This window comes from Choloepus didactylus, chromosome X (genome assembly GCF_015220235.1).
Source record: "Choloepus didactylus isolate mChoDid1 chromosome X, mChoDid1.pri, whole genome shotgun sequence".
In the NCBI taxonomy this organism is placed as follows: Eukaryota; Metazoa; Chordata; class Mammalia; order Pilosa; family Megalonychidae; genus Choloepus; species Choloepus didactylus.
This window is the reverse complement of record NC_051334.1, coordinates 125,462,447-125,477,475: the sequence shown is the minus strand read 5'-3', so window position 1 is coordinate 125,477,475 and position 15,029 is coordinate 125,462,447. Positions and strand designations below refer to the sequence as shown.

General features: G+C 39.5%; 1 protein-coding gene across 3 annotated transcripts in view; it reads left to right on the top strand.

Annotated features, from left to right (window-relative positions):
* The window catches only part of RBM41 (RNA binding motif protein 41), a 204,971-nt gene that overhangs the window by 121,339 nt on the left and 68,603 nt on the right, over nt 1–15,029 (top strand). Inside the window, exon 8 of one of the 3 annotated variants that reach the window (XR_005214519.1) lies at nt 4,032–4,180. The exons of the other annotated variants lie outside the window; for them this stretch is intronic. The gene's annotated coding sequence lies outside the window, so the exon portion shown is untranslated. Of the gene's footprint in view, nt 1–4,031; nt 4,181–15,029 lie in introns of those variants that run through there. 3 annotated transcript variants of the gene reach the window in all.

The following is a 15,029-nucleotide window of genomic DNA, read 5'->3' as shown; positions in this document are numbered from 1 at the left end:
TCAAGTTCACTAATCTTTCTTCTGCAATAGCTAATCTACTGTTAATCCCATCCAGTATATGTTTTCATCTCAGAAATTGTATTTTTCTGCAGAAGTTTGCTTTGTGTCTTCCATGTCTCTAACATGTTCATGCTTTCTTTTACCTTTGTGAACATATGAAGTATAGTTATAATAGCTGTTTTATTGTCTTTGTGTACTAATTCTACCATATGTTTCTTTTTTTTATTTTGAAATAAATTCAAAGTTACATGAATAGCTGCAATAACAATACTAGCCCCATACACAGAATTCCATCATACTCTGACCCTCCTTCCCCGATAGCTCAATCCACCAACTTTAACATGCTGTCACATCACTATTTCTTTCCCTCCCTATCTATCATCCATCATATATTTCTCTGTCTTCTGAACATATGAGAGTTAGCTGCACACATCCTTGAACATACACTATAATTCACGTATGTACTTCCCATGAACAAGAACATTGTTTTATGTAATTCCATTAAGCACAGCTAAGAAGTATAAGAGATTCAACAATGATACCATGCTTACATTCTATATTTCCTTTTCCTTATGTCTCAACTGTGTCCCTTCGAGCCACCTGTCCTCCACCCTCCAATCCCATCCAAGTTCATCCTTAGCATTCAATTGTCGTCTAGTTAGACTGTCTCTTTTTTTTTTTCCTTTTTTCAATTGTGGAAACATATATACAGCCTAAATCTTCCCATTCCACCCCCTCCCTAGCCTTCCATTAGTGGGATTAATCACATTTAGAATGATGTTATGCTCTTTCCCACCATCCATTGCTAGAAATTTCCCTTCACCTCAAACAGCAACCCTACACTCATTTCTTAACTTCCCATTGCCCCTTCCCCCATTTCTCTTAACCTAAACTCTAATTTCATCTCTATGGTTATATTCTCTGATAATTTCTTTGTGTTTACTGTGGGGCCTAAAATTAACCTCTTAAATCCCTATCAATCTTGTTTTTCTTTGATACCACCTTCACTTCAATAGGGCACATAAACTATGTTCTTATACTCCTTCATTCCCCCACCTTTATATCATTGTCTAAAATTACATATTTTACATTGAGTTCAAAACCACTGATTTGTCCTTAGAGTTTGTGTATTTTTTATCATGTAGGAAGTAAATAGTGGAGTTACAGTTCAAAAATTATTGACTTCTATTTGTAGTCCACTGTGTTTGGAAAATGTTCTTTGAGTATATTCAATTTTTTTTTCTTTAATTTCTTGAGGCTTGTTTTATGTCCCAGCTTATGGTCCCTTCTGGAGAAAGATCTGTGATCACTAGAGAAAAATGAGTGTCCTGGTGATTTGGGATGTAAGGTACTATATATGTCAGTTAAAATTCTCTATATCTCTTTCTCCTTTCTTTGTCTCTCTGTTGGTAGGGCTTCCTTTAGAATCTGAAGTTGGGCAGGTCTTTTATTGGCAAAGTCTCTCAGCATTTGTTTGTCTGTGAAAAATTTAAGCTCTCCCTCAAATTTGAAGGAGAGTTTTGCTGGATAAAGTATTCTTGGCTGGAAATTTTTCTCTCTCAGAATTTTAAATATGTCATGCCACTGCCTTCTCGCCTCCATAGTGGCCACTGAGTAGTCACTACTTAGTCTTATATTGTTTCCTTTGTATGTGGTGAATTGCTTTTCTCTTGCTGCTTTCAGTACTTGCTCCTTCTCTTCAGTATTTGACAGTCTGATCAGAATATGTCTTGGGGTGAGTTTATTTGGATTTATTGTATTTGGAGTTCGCTGGGCATTTATGCTTTGTGTGTTTATATTGTGTAGAAGGTTGGGGAAGTTTTCCCCAACAATTTCTTTGAATACTCTTTTTAGACCTTTACCCTTCTCTTCCCCTTCTGGGACACCAATGAGTCTTAAGTTTGGACGTTTTATTTTATCTATCGTATCCCTGAGATCCATTGCGATTTTTTCAATTTTTTTCTCCATTCTTTCTTTTGTTCTTTCATTTTCTGTTCTGTGGATTTCTAGGACACTGAGATGTTGTTCAGCTTCCTCTAGTCTTGTATTGTGAATATCCAGAGTCTTCTTAATTTGGCCAACAGTTTCTTTTATTTCCATAAGATCTTCTATTTTTTTATTTACTCTTGCAGTGTCTTCTTTATGCTCTTCTAGGGTCTTTTTTATGGCGCTTATATCCTGGGCCATGGTCCTCTTGATGTCCTTTAAATCCTTTGCCATGTTTTCGTTCTTTGATTGTAGTTCTTTAATTAAATTTGCGAGATATAACGTTTCTTCCAAAATCTTGATTTGTGTGTTTGGAGCTGGATTCTCCATGTCATCTGGTTTTATCATCTGCATTAAGATTTTCTGTTGTTTTTGGCCTCTTGGCATTTGTTTTGCTTGATAGGGTTCTTTCAAATTGTATCAAAAAAAAAAGGGATATCGATCTAATTTTTCAGACACAGTTTGGTGATGTACACTTTCTCTAAGTAACCAGCAGATGGCGTCTGTGAGCCACCTATATCCCTCCAGACAGTTCTTGTGTAGTGAGGGGAAATGATTCTTGTGTGTTCAGTTGGAGAGCTCAGCTTGGGCGTGCCACTGGAGTCGCCCACCCTGAATGTGGGGTGCGCACATGGGTGGCCAGGGAGGAAGGGCAGCTCTCTCTCAGTGTCCCGTAAACCACTGGACTTGGCGTAGCGCCCCTGGGTTCTCCGAGAAGTTCCCCCGTCCCAGCCACGATCCTCCCTCAGCCGAGAGAAAATGCCGTGCTACGTCATCAGTGTGCGCCGTCCCTCTAGGGAAGCCCTGGGCCGCTTGGCTGTGCTGCAGGGCTCTCAGCTCGTTTCAGAATGCAGAATGTGTGAGGCTGTCTTTACTGCAATGCCTTGTTGGCTGAGAACAGCTGAAGTTTTCTCCACAGAGAGAGAGCGAGAAACAGAATATTTCCCCCGATTCTCCCAAGGTCAGTTGTCGCCAAAAGCCTCTGTCTGCTTGTTGAGGATTCGCTGTCTGCATTGAGCAGTTATTATTAAAACCTCACTTGGGGCTGGGCTGAGAAAGTGCATGGCATGGCTTCCGTGAGGGAGGGGCTCCCGGCTCTAGGTTCTCGCCTCTCAGCACGGGTCCACAATTTTACTTACAGATTTTATGCTGTGATCTCGGGCATTCCTCCCAATTCATGTCGGTGGAAGTTGAGTGTACAGTCACATTTGTCTCCCCACTACCATTTCAGGTTATTTACTGGTTTTTTGTTCATTTATGAATTGTTCTGGGGGAGACTAAGTCTTCCACTTCTTTCTATGCCGCCATCTTCCCAGAATCCCCCATATGTTTCTTTAGAGTGTATGTCTACTGATCCACTTTCTCCTCATTTGGGGCTGTATTTTCATGCTTCTTTGCATTCCTAGAAATTTTTTATTAGATGTCAGACATTGCAAATATTATGTTGTTGGGTGCTGGATAGTTCTTTTTTTAAAATTTTTGAGCTTGGTCTAGGGTGTTGTTAAATTACTTGGAAATCATTTGATCCCTTAGAAGTTTACCTTTAAGCTTTGGCACATGAAACAAGAGCAGTATTTGGTCTACAATTAATTTTTCCCCACTATTGAGGCAATACCTTCATGAGTACTGAACCTAATGGCCATGAATTATGGAGTTTTCCACTCTGGTTGGTGGGAATACAAAATATTACTCACCATATGTGAGCTCTGAGCCTCAGAGCTCACATATGGTGAGTAATATCTCCTGTTGGTAGTTTCCTTACATGCACACACTGATCTGTTTTCAGGTGAAGATTTAAGGGAAACCCTCTGCAGATTTTCAGATTTATCTCTTTGCAACTCTCTCATATCCAGTCCTCTGACTGGAAAATTCTAGATGTCTTGGCCTTTTTGAATTCTCAACTCTGTCTACTTAGATCAGGAATAATATAAGGCAGTAAACTGAGGCAATTATAAGACTTGCTTCTTTTTTATTCCTTTCTCCTGCACTGCTTATTGTTCAATGTCTAAAAACCATTGTTTCATATATTTTGTCCTGTTTTCTAGTTTTTCTAAGGTGGAAGAGTAAGTCAGTCCAGAAGCCTACCACCCAGTCTTTGTTTTGCTTTTGTGATGGTTATGTTCATGTGTCAACTTGGCCAGGTGATGGTGCCCAGGTGTATGGTCAAGAAAGCACTGGCCTGTTACTACAAAGACATTTGTCACTGGTTAATAAAACAGAAGGCTGGTTTATTAAATCATCAGTCAGTTGACTGCAGCTGTGACTGATTACATTAATGAAGGGTATGTCTTCTGCAATGAGAACATTCAACCAGCTGGATTTAATCCAATCAGTTGAAGATTTTTAAGGGAGAAGAGAGAGAACCTTCACTTCTTCTTTGGCTAGCCAGTGTCTCCTGAGGAGTTCATCAAGCACCATTATCAGAGCTGCCAGTTTGCTGCCCTCCATACAGAATTTGGATTAATGCATCCTGCCCTACAGAATTTGGACTCATGCATACTGCCCTACTGAATTTGGACTCATGCATCCCCATAGTTGCATGAGACACTTTTATAAAATCTTGTATTTACAGATATCTCCTGTTGGTTCTGTTTCCTTAGAGAAACACTTTGTTTTAATTTTTTTACATTAAACTTTGTTTAAATTAACTCAGAAAATCTGTGGCAGCTTTTGGTCAAGTTGTTTCCATTTTTAAAGTGCTAATTCTATAAACTAATAACTTAAAAATTGTTTAGCAGTTAGGATATTTTATAGGGTAATAATATAATTGCCAACCCAAAGAAGCTTAAACAAGAAGTATGTTTTTTTTCAAGAAGCACATTTATTGTATCGATAAGGATAGATGCAGTGATTCACTGGATGTCATCAGAGAGTCAGAAACTCTCCATCTTTCAGCTTTTGCCATCCTCAGTGTGTCAGTGATGACTTCCTTCATAGTTGCAAGATTGCTGCAGTAGTTCCAGGCATCATATGCAGATATAAACACTTTCAACAAAGAGAAAAGGGTGTTCATAGGGGCAAATAATCTTTCCTAGGAACCCCATCAAAATTGAATCACATGCCCATTACCTATCTGTAAGGGAAGCTAGGAAAGTGAGTGTCTGGTGTTTTGATCTATATAATTGACATTTCTGCCAACAAGGGATGGAAATAGTTGTTGTTAGGAAGGAAACCAATGTATTCTGCTACAAACTCCCACAAAACAAATGATCCATGAAATATTTCTTTCCATCTTAGAGGTTTACAATGCACTGTTGCAATTAATTAGTCTTACATTTAAACTTACATGGCCAAATAAGAAAGTTTTGAAATGTTTCTTCCACCAGCAGGTAATACAAATCTTCAAGCAGAGTATTTTTTAATTAAATTCAGTTTTATTGAGATATACTCACATACCATACAATCATCCATGGTGTACAATCAACTGTTCACAGCACCATCATATAGTTATGCATTCATCACCCCAATCTATTTTTGAACATTTTTCTTACATCAGAAAGAATAAGAATAAGAATAAAAAATAAAAGTAAAAAAGAACATCCAAATCATCCCCCCATCCCACTTTATTTTTCATTTAGTTTTTGTCCCCATTTTTCTACTCATCCATCCACACACTAGATAAAGGGAGCATGATCCACAAGGTTTTCACAATCACACTGTCACGCCTTGTAATCTACATTGTTATATAATCATATTCAGGAGTCCAGACTACTGGGTTGCAGTTTGATAGTTTCAGGTATTTGCTTCTAGCTACTCCAATACATTAAAACCTAAGAGGTGTTATCTATATAGTGCATAAGAATGTCCACCGGAGTGACCTCTCAACTCCATTTGAAATCTCTCAGCCACTGAAACTTTATTTCATTTCATTTTGCATCCCCCTTTTGGTCAAGAAGATATTCTCAATCCCATGATGCTGGATTCAGATTCATCCCTGAGAGTCATATACTGCATTTCCAGGGAGATTTACACCCCTGGGAGTCAGGTCCCACATGGGGGGATGGCAGTGAGTTTACCTGCCGAGGTGGCTTAGTTAGAGAGAGAGAGGGCCACATCTGTGCAACAAAGACATACTCAGGGGGAGATTCAGACACAATTATATGCAAGTTTAGCCTCTCCTTTGTAGTAATGAGCTTCATAAGGGCAAGTCCCATGATAGAGGGCTCAGCACATCAAAACACCAGTCCTAATGTTTGTGAGAACATCAGCATCAGTCCAGGTGAGGAACTCCAACACTTCCACATTTTCCCCCAGCTCCTCAGGGGGGTCCTGCAAATAATTTTTATTCTCTGCCCAAATTACTTTGGGATGTGTCCAAGCAGTGTATTTTTACCAGCAATGTTATCCTTATGTGTAAATTTCCGTCCATTCAATGAGGTCACATTAGAGGTTAACTCCATCTTATTTTTCACATTTCCCCAATCAGAAATTAGCAAAAATGCTACAGTGTCTGTGTTGTAGCCAATTTTTAAAAAATAGGGCCCAGGTCATTTGATAATTTCCTCATATCTTTCATGATTGTAGGGTGTGTTAGTGGGATCCATTTTGTTAAAACTAATAATGATTGTTTCACACTGGTTATGTCCATTCTATAAAATATAAGCTTCAAATTTACCAGCACTTAGGGCAGTTCCATAAGGTTGAGATGCTTGTGTAAATATTTTTAAAAACATATAACATTTGTGTTTTGAAACATCAATGATGATCAATAAGAATTGCTTGTCTCATATTTCTACAGAAAGGTACTAGTGGTGACACCACTTTCATGTTTTGCCTTCAGTTTATTCAAGACCCAGACTTATTTGAAGAATCTCTTTCCCCATCTCAGCTACTGCCTTTGAAAACTTCTCAGTGGTTCATTTATCAATTCCACTGCATTTGTAAACCAGATGGCCAGTTGCGGTGGATTTGGCAGAGCCTATGTGTCAATAGGTATGATATTGACCATTTTCCATTTTGGCTTGAGTGTAGTGATGGTTTCCACAACCCTCTTCTGGCATTGTCCCATTGTCTCACCCCATGTTTCTGTCCTGAAGGTGAACACTCCCTAGTTCCTATGTTAAATCCAGAGAGTTCTAATTTGGAGGACTTACTAATACCTAAAGAGAAGATGGTGAGATTGAGGAGGAACTTCTAAGCCATGGGTATGGTTTTCTACATCTGTGCATAGGATGTGGGTTGTGCTCATGATGACAATCACAAGATGGAGTTGTGGGAATCTTTTCTCATTTAAGAAACTATCTAGAAAGACTGCAAAATAGAGATTAAGAGTGTGGACTCTGGATCTGGATTCAAATCTCAGCTCCAATATTAACTAGTGTGAATTTGGGCTAATCTCTATATGTCTCAGTTTTCTCATCTGTAAAAGGCAATAATAACACCTAACACATAGGATTGTAATGAGTTAATGTTTGTTGGAATTGAGGTATAATCATATCAAATCCCTATGGATCAATGGGACAAAGAAAAGAAAAATTTCACTTGTCCTGAGGGATATTACCAAACTGAAAGTCTGTCCCAAATAATCTTGGGGGAGAGGCTACTGTCATCCAGCAGTTGATGGATGGGGAATTTGAATTACCTCGAGGTGTTAGTTTATTTAGGTGGCATAATAATATTTACTAAGAATTTGAAGGAAAATGAATTGTGATTGCTCCTAGTATAGTACCACCTGGAAGATGCAAGTCTGAAGGTATCCACTGACAAATGTCAGTTCTGCCCAGTCTGGATTATATAGAGCATTGTATCTCAATAAAAGGTGATCACAGATTCTAAAAAGATTTTCAATCTTATAAACTGGGACAATTCACCAATTATAGCAAATGAAGGCTTTTCTTGGGGTTCATTGTGCGGTATAGATTTGTGAAATCCATTTATGAACCATCTTAGAGTTACCAGATTTAAAATAGGGCAGTTCAATCATCAGATGGAGGGTTGCCAGGTCATCTTACCCCTTTAGGTATTATTTAGAAAAAGCCTAAAAATGGGTATTCAAGGCATTGATGAGCTGTTTAGGCTCCTGTCCTAACATTTGTTGACCTAACCAAACCATTTCTTTAACATCCCTTTTACATAGGGATTGTGGTTTATCAGGACAGTTATGAGGAGAGAAAATATATAGCTATTGCCAGTATAAGTCTGTCTGAAAAAGAGGTTCAATAACCTATTCATAAAATAGAGTTCTTGGCTTTAAACTGGTTTTTGAGAATGGTTTTTAAGATGGTTTTTCAGAATATGATTATGGTGTGCCTTTTCAAATGTACTGATTTCTATGTACTTACCAATATGCTATCAACAGTAGCACTAATGTAAGTTAATTTCATTATTCAACAAAATATTCTCTATAGATATAGGCTTAAGATTAAGATGTTGATGCTGTCTCTCATAAGGCATGCCAACAGGTTATTGACACTATCTCCAATGAAGAGGTCAGGACCATCTGCAACTTCCAAAGTGTGGGGAACTTTCCTCAATGAGAAATAGTATAAAGCTTGAGACTGTCTCCAGAGACTGGGAAAGGGATCAACTCTGTGGCCATGGCAACTTGTCAATGTTCTAACTGGAAGGGAGACCTGGAGAAAAGGACAATGGACAGAATGCAACCTAAAGTGGCTGATCAAAGGAACAACCCAAGGCCTCCCAGGAGAACTTATACAAGCTATCTTTAGAAGAATGAAGATTTTGCTTGAAGATTAGCATAAATGAGTACTGATTAATGGTATATTACATTATACCCTGTGCAAGGGCAATGGAAACAACTGGCTATATCTCAAGAATGCATGGTTTTGAGAGTTTTACAAGATGGCATTACCCATCTGAAGAGAGAAAGAACTGTAGACATAAGACCTACTTTGGGGTTGAAGATGGCTGGGGCACCAGAGCCAAATGTAAAACTTCTACTCTCTGCATTCAATGAAGAACATTGCCAGCACAGCAACTTCCCAGAAGCCTTCAAAAACTGAACACTTTTAGAGTTGGTAGATGTAGCCTCCTTACTGTGCCCTTAAGACCCAAATGGAGCACAATAAAAAGCATTCACAAAGAAATAAATCTTACTCTTTTTCAATCATCCACAAGACCAGAGTCCAAAGGAATATGTAGGAGGGGTTTCAGTTATGGGAGGACTTGGAGTAGCTTTCCACATTATGCACTATATGCTGCTTGTTCCTCAACACATGTGTGAGTGGTCATAGAGGGACTTCTATATTATGTGGTGGGGACTTGGATGAAAAAGCAGAGAAACTGCATCTCAAAGGATGGGGTGAGTCTATTCAGCTGGGACTGCTGCTGGGTGCTGGCAGCAGCAAGATGGCCACAAAGTAGGAGAGTGATCAGCTCTCCACTCCTATGCACCCATCTCAGCAATTAGCTGGGGAGATAATCCTCCACAGCCACAGAGCCAGGAGTGACCATGAGGGAACCCAGGAAGCAGTGGACCAGTGTTGTCTGCATTTACTCTCCCCCCATGGAAGTCTGTGGTGTTCATGGGCAAAAGGTGAGGATAGATGAGAGTGCCACATGGAAGCAGCAGGAGCCCCTCCACATGCCAGAGGCACACAGGTGCATGGCAGACATGGAGTGGGGCATGTTTGAGCTGGAGGGTTCCTGGGAGTGAACTCCCTGATAAACTGCACAGGGCCCACATAACACCACCATGGCAGGCAGTGCCAGAGCACATGGAGAACTGGTGCAATGATTGGATTCCCACACAGTTTGGACCCTGCCCAGTGAACAGGTGAAGTTGGAGGAAAGCAGGCTTGATGGTGAGAGGTGAACCAGGAGAGCCATCTGCCCAGAAGACAGGGAAAGTACACTCAAGCAAGCTGTGACCCTGCTCCCCCAAAATAAATAAATATATAAATGTTCAAATAATCCTGCATTTCCCAAAATAACCTTAAGATAAACAAATGCCCTGACACCAACAGAAATTCATAATGAAGAAACAAGAAGTTAAGGACAAGCCAAATGACCAAATTAAAAATCCAGAGGAGACACAGAACTTGGAGCTATTAATCAAAGAAGTACACATAAATTTCCAAAATAACTTCAATGAGTTGGCTAAAGACTTAAAGGACATCAAGAAGACTCTAGAAGAGCATAAAGAAGAATTTTAAAGAGTAAATAAAAATAGCAGATCTTATGGAAATAAAAGATACTGTTGATTAAATTAAAAATATACTAGAGACACACAAGAGCAGACTTGAAGTGGCAGAGAAAGAATAAGTGAACTAGATAATAGTTAATTTTAAAAAAAAAAAAAACAATGAAAAAACATGCAGAGCCCCCTGAGGAGCTGGGGGAGAATGCAGGGATGTTGGGCTTCCCCACCTTGATGGTTGATGATGTGCTTGCAGACATTGGGGACTGGTGGTTTGATGTGCCGAACCCTCTATCATGGGACTTGCCCTTGGGAAGACTGTTACTGCAAAGGAGAGGCTAGACCTGCTTATAATTGTGCCTAAGAGTCTCTTCCTGAATGCCTCATTGTTGCTCAGATGTGGCCCTCTCTCTCTAGCTAAGCCAACTTGGCAGGTGAAATCACTGCCCTCTCCCCTGCATGAGATCTGACACCCAGGGGTGTAAATCTCCCTGGCAATGTGGAATATGATTCTTGGGGAGGAATCTAGACCTGGCATCATGGATGGAGAACATATTCTTGACCAAAATGGGGATGTGAAATGAAATTAAATAAGTTTCAGTGGCTAAGAGATTCCAGAAGGAGGCAAGAGGTCATTCTGTTTGGCACTTTTATGCACAATATAGATAACCCTTTTTAGGTTTTAATGAATTGGAATAGCTCACAGTAAATACCTGAAACTATCAAACTACAACCCAGAACCCTTGCATCTTGAAGACGATTGTACAACAATGAGCTTATGAAGGGTGACAATGTGATTGGGAAAGCCATGTGGCTCACACTCCCCTTTGTCCAGTGTATGAATGGATGAGTAGAAAAACAGGGGCAAAAAAAAAGAATAAGTGAACTAGAGGACAGACAAATTGATTGAGAACAAATGGTGAAAAAAAATGAAATGGCTCTCAGGAAAATGATGGACAACATGAAGCATGAAAATATTAGAATCACTGGTGTCCCAGAAGGAGAAGAGAAAAGGGTTAGGAAGATTATTTGAAGACATAGTTTGGGAAAACTTCCAAACCCTTCTAAATGACATAAATATGAAAATCAAAGGTGTATAATGAATTCCAAATAGAAAAAAATCCAAATAAACCCACTCTGAGACATATACCAATCAGGTTGTCAAATGCTGAAGAAGAGAAAGTCCTGAAAGCTGCAAGAGAGAAGTGATTCACCACATACAAAGGCAACCACATAAGACTAAGTACTGACTACTCAGCAGGCACCATAGAGGTGAAAAGGCAGTGGTATGACATATTTAAGATTCTGAAAGAGAAAAATTGCCTGCCAAGAATACTTTATCCAGCAATGCTCTCCTTCAAAATTGAGGGAGAGTTTAAAATTTTCACAGAAAAAAAATGCTGAGGGAATTTTTTAATAAGAGACCTGCCCTGCAAGATATATTAAAGGGAGTTCTATTGGCTCCCTTTAAAAAGAGAGAAAAAAGGAGAGAGAAGTCTGGAGAAGGGCACAGAACTGAAGAGTATTAGTAAGGGTAACTTAAAGGGAAAAAAGAGAGAGTGGGGAAAAATAGATCTGACAACTAAAAACTAAAGGATAAAGGGTAAAGTGGTTGGTTCAAGAACTGCCTTCACAGTAATAACATTGAATGTGAATGGATTAAACTCCCCAATTAAAAGATACAGATTGGCAGAATGGATTAAAAAGTGTGATCCATCAATATGCTGTTTAAAAGAGACTCAGCTAAGACCCAGTGACACAAAGAGATTGAAAGTGTAAGGATGGAAAAACATATTCCATGCAAGCTGCAGTCAAAAGAAAGCAGAGGTAGCAATACTAATATCACACAAAATAGACTTTAAATGCAAATATGTCATAAGAGACAAAGAAAGACACTATATATTAATAAAAGGGACAATTCTCCAAGAAGAAATAGCAATCATAAATGTTTATTCACCCAATCAAGGTTTTCCAAAGTAAATGAGACAAACAGGCAAAATGAAGGAAGCAATAGATGTTCCTACAATAATAGTGAGAGAATTCAATATACCATTCTCTTCTGTAGATAGAACAACCAGACAGAGGACCAATAAGTAATTTGAGAACCTAAGCAATGTGATAAATGAATTAGACTTAACAGACATATATTGAGTGTTACATCCCAAATTACCAGGTTATACATTCTTCTCTACTGCTCATGGAAGGTTCCCCCAAATAGGTTACATGCTGGGGCACAAAACAAGCCTCAATAAATTTAAATAGATATAAATTATTCAAAGCATAATCTCTGAAGATAATGGAAAACAACTAGAAATCAATAACCACCAAAGAGCCAGAAGATTCACAAATATGTGGAGGTTAAACAACACACTCCTAAACAATCAATGGGTCAAAGAAGAAATTGCAAAAGAAATTGGTAAATATCTAAAGAAGAATGAAAATAAGAGCACAACATATCAAAACCCATGAGATTCAGCAAAGGCAGTGCTAAGGGGGAAATTTATAGCTCTAAGTGCATACATTAAAAAGGAAGAAAGAGGTAACATCAAGGATCTAACTGAACAACTGAAGAAGCTAGAGAATGATCAGTAAACTAACCCTAAAGCAAGTAGAAGAAAAGAAATAACAAGGATTAAAGCAGAAATAAATGATATGGAGAAAAAACAATAGAGAGTTAAAAAAAAAAGCTGTTTCTTTGCAAAGATCAACAAGATTGACAAACACTTAGCTGGACTGACAAAGTCAAAAAGAGAGAAGACCCAAATAAACAAAATCAGAAATGAGAGGGGGGACATTACTCTGGATCCTGAAGAAATTTTAAAAACCATAAGAAGACATGTAAGAGGCAAGATGGCAGAATGCTGAGGTGTGGGTTTTAGTTACTCCTCTGGGGCAGTGGTAGTTAGCCAGGAACTCTGGAACAGACACCACAGAGGAATCTGAGTTTGGGCACACATCATACAACACTCATGAGCATGTAGAGAAGCTGAGATCAGTGAAATCTGTAAGTTCTTGTGGCCAGGGGGCCCACATCCCTCCCTGCCATGCACAATCCTGAGGGAGGAGGGGCTGTTGGTCCTGGGAACCAGGAGGGAGAACTGCAGTTGTGGAACTGACTAACAAACTCAGACTGATGAACAAAAACTCCAACAATAGATAAACTGAGATCAGACACCAGAGAATCTGGGAGCAGTCAGCCCAGCAGAGAGGAGATAGTGCTAGCAAAAACAGCAAAAAATAAATAAGTAAGTAGATAAAAATACAAATAAAAAAATAAAAACAGAGACTTTTGGAGTTGGGGGTGAACATAATATAGAGAAGGGGTGGGCTCAAACAGAATCAGGCACATATGCAAACCCAGGTGGCCAGGACCCTTCACTGAAAAGCCATTTTATTCTGGTTTCTTGATTGTTCCTCAGTTGCTCTGCAATGCCCTATCTTTCTGCATTTCAATAGCCCATCAGAACTGCAAGGACTGAATTAAAGGACTTTTCTTTAAATAGTCTATACTGGGCCCTTCTTTTTCTTTTTTCTTTTTATATCTTTTTTTTTTTTTAATTAGCTATTCTAAGTAGCCCATTACAGAAAGCCTCAAAGACCTGCAATTTGGGCCCAGGCAAGAGTAGAACTAAGATGTCCCTGAGAGACAAAGCAATAAGGCTAGTGGGGGAGAAAATTTGCTAAAGACCAAACCCCCAAGAAAAGGGGGATGTGGCCCAGCTCCAGTGGCAGCCCTCCTTTGGGGAACTCAAACCCCAGGGGTCAGGGTCACTGGGAGAACTAAAGGCTCCATACCACTTCACACTGGTGGGGGAGCTGCAGGCTGGCAAGCACCACCTGCTGGAAAGCATAGGAAAAGCACAGAATCTGAAGGAGTCACAAGAAGGGTCTCATTCTCAAGGGAACTCCATACCCTCCTTCTGAGACCTGGGCCTATCTGGACTGGGAAAACCTGACTGGTGGTGACCATATCTGAGGAGACCCTCACACAAAAAGGCTACTGTTTAGGTTTGCTAATGCTGCCAGAATACAACACCAGAAATGGATCAGCTTTTATAAAAGGGGGTTTAATTGGTTACACAGTTACAGTCTTAATGCCATAAAGTGTCCAAGGTAATGCATCGACAATCGGGTACCTTCACTGGAGGATGGCCAATGGCATCCAGAAAATCTCTGTTAGCTGGGAAGTCTTGTGGTTGGTATCTACTTGCTCCCGGGTTGCGTTTCAAAATGGCATTCTCCAAAATGTCTGCATTAGCTTCCAATGGCCATCTTCAAAAGGTCTCTGTAAGCTGCAACTAGTCTCTCAGCCCCTGTGCATTCTTCAAAGTGTCCCTCTTGGCTGTAGCAAGCTTGCTCCTTCTGTCCAAGCTTATATAGTGCTCTAGTAAGCTAACCAAGGCCAATGCTGGATGGGCAGGGCCACAACTCCATGGAAATTATCCAATCAGAGTTAAAACCACAGTTGTGTGTGTTGCATCTCCATGGAAACACTCAATCAAAGAATTACAATCTAATCAACACTAATACATCTGCCCCCACAAGAATGCACCAAACAATATGGCTTTTTTCTGGGGGACATAATACGTTCAAACCAACACAGCTACATAGAGGCAGGGCAAGAACCAGAAAAACAAGAGGTGAAAAACTCTGATCAACTAAATAGAACCTAAGTTAGAGGCCTAGAATAAGCTGAACTGAACACCAAAGATTAGAGAACAAAGCCAACCAACAAGAAAACCCTAGGTAAAAGAGTGAAAATGAGCTCTAGAATAAACTAATCAAAAAAATTAGATGCCTAGGCAGCTCAAGATAATACGCCATACTAGGAAACATGAAAATATGGATGAGCCAAATGAACAAACTAATTGTTCAATGAGATACAGGAGTTGAGGCAATTAATGCTAGATCAATTCAATGAACTGAAGGAAGAACTAATTAAAGA